At 42.8% G+C, this 2075-nt stretch overlaps 1 long non-coding RNA gene across 2 annotated transcripts in view; it reads right to left on the reverse strand.

Moving 5' to 3' along the window:
- The window catches only part of LOC111667260 (uncharacterized), a 39602-nt gene that overhangs the window by 4057 nt on the left and 33470 nt on the right, over nucleotides 1-2075 (reverse strand). For both annotated transcript variants that reach the window (XR_002761661.2, XR_015438266.1), the window contains exon 5: nucleotides 1205-1350. This is a non-coding gene — a long non-coding RNA (uncharacterized LOC111667260). The remainder of the gene's footprint in view (nucleotides 1-1204; nucleotides 1351-2075) is intronic.

The following is a 2075-nucleotide window of genomic DNA, read 5'->3' on the forward strand; positions in this document are numbered from 1 at the left end:
CCGAACACTGTCCAAAGATAGTAACTCTTGAAAATTAAGGAGAACTTCGTCTCCTGTTGGTTCAATCATTGGTTGTGGTTCAGCTCTATGGGGCATGGATTCAGTGGGTTTCGGCTCTAGTCATGCTGAGTATGATTTTTTCTCCGGACAATCTCGAACGAGATGTCCCTCTTTGCCACACCCCCAACAGCCTGACAGACTCCGTCTGTAATCTGCGCGTCCTACTCCTCCACCTCTTTGTCCTCTACCTCTTCCTCTAAATCCTCGTTTTCCTCTACCCCCTTGGTAGAAAACCTCGTTCTCTCCCTCTTGATAAAAGGCTCCAATGGCCTTCTTTTTCTTTTCTTTTACAACCTTTTCCGCATGGAGGGCATGGTTAACATAATCGTCTAAAGTCCCTGCAGTGAACCCTATGTAATGTCTCTCAACCCAACTGCGGATAGCATCTTTGGACCCTGCATGGATGGTGTTTTTTAGTTGTTGGCGGAAAGCTCCGTTTTGCTGTCCATCATCCTCCAAACCACTATGCATTTTGAAGGCTTTTGTCATTCTGACTTTATAGTCTTCAAAAGACTCCTCATCTCTCTGTAGATGTGTATAAGAGACAGTACTTGTGGACAAAATGGGGGCCCGAAGTTCGGTGTGGAAATATTTCGGGTTCAAACCGAACGATAAAGGCGAGCCACTGAACCCAGAGGCATCGCAGTGCAAGCGATGCTACAAAGTGTGTCTCGAAAAAGGAACCAACACTTCAAACCTGTGGAAACATTTAAAGGACAACCATGCGTCTTGTTCCGAGACTTTAGTCAAGAACGACAGGTGATAATGTTGTTCACCTGTTCACTGCACTGTAATGTCAATGAAAGAAGTACAAAGTCCCTCCCAGCCCAGTAGTAAACCTACAGTAGCCTGCAAACAGAGAGCTAAAACATGTCCATGGTTAATAGATACATTAAAAAATATATTTTTAAAAATGTAATTACATTCTTTAAATATTTAAATAACCCATTGAGGCAATACATAATATAATGAAATATTTTTTACAAAAAGTATCGAAAAGTATCAAAGTATCGAAATACATATTGGTATCGGTATCGAAACAGAAATTTGGTATCGTGACAACCCTAATACCTTTATTGGCAATTTAATGAAACGTGTGTCGGATTTTTCTTGCAAAGTACAATTTGATCAAATGACCACTTACCAGTGACTGAAAATGTGTCGACAATCGCCACAGGATGTCTGTTTTTTCCTCCAGAATGTCACTGAAGACCTCTTCATCGACCTCTGTTCCAGTGTCATCCAGCACATATATGTCTTTTTCAGTGGGTATACTTAACTTCATTTTAGCTTTGAATACAGAGAAAAAAATTAAATGAAGTTTGGGGCGCATTATTGTTCATCTTACTACCACCACATACACGAGACAAAGTGGGAAAACGTCCATTGCCCAAGGACACAATGGCCCTCATTTATCAATCTTGCGTGAAAACAGTCGCAGAGCTGAGCGCAGAATTGGTCGTACGATAGGATACACGTGTGATTTATGAAACATTCGTATCTGACCAATCCCAGCGTACGAATGATCGGGTCTTGATAAATGCGGCGGCTGAATTCGATCGTCATTAACATGTTACGCCCTTAAATATTCCTGGTTCGGAGGCCTCGCCCACTAAGGTCAAACGTGGAGAGAAGAGTTACTGGCAAAAAACGAAACTTTTCAGAGATGGAGATCGACATCCTGACATCCGAGGTGGCGCAAAACAAGGATGTGCTTTTTGGCAGTCTGAAGAGTGGGGTCAAAGGAGCTCATAAAACCGTTGTGTGGAAGAGGGTGACGGAGATGACTTTGGCTCTGCAGCGCCCCCTCCTGCAGCCACGCGCCAACACAGCTGTTTTGAAAAATAAAAGAATCGTGTGTCCCCCGGCCACCTGCCCACCATGTTTAAAAGTGATAGCTTGGCATCACAAATCACCTGTACATTTATAGTGATAGTTTTTGCGATTGATGAATGCGTAATCATTCATGGATGGTTCCTTCAGACGCACATGAGTGAAATCAATTGCTCCAACCA

Source organism: Seriola lalandi, unplaced genomic scaffold, assembly GCF_002814215.2.
Source record: "Seriola lalandi dorsalis isolate HSWRI2012SDOR001 ecotype SW California unplaced genomic scaffold, Sedor1 jcf7180002054687, whole genome shotgun sequence".
Taxonomy (NCBI): Eukaryota; Metazoa; Chordata; class Actinopteri; order Carangiformes; family Carangidae; genus Seriola; species Seriola lalandi.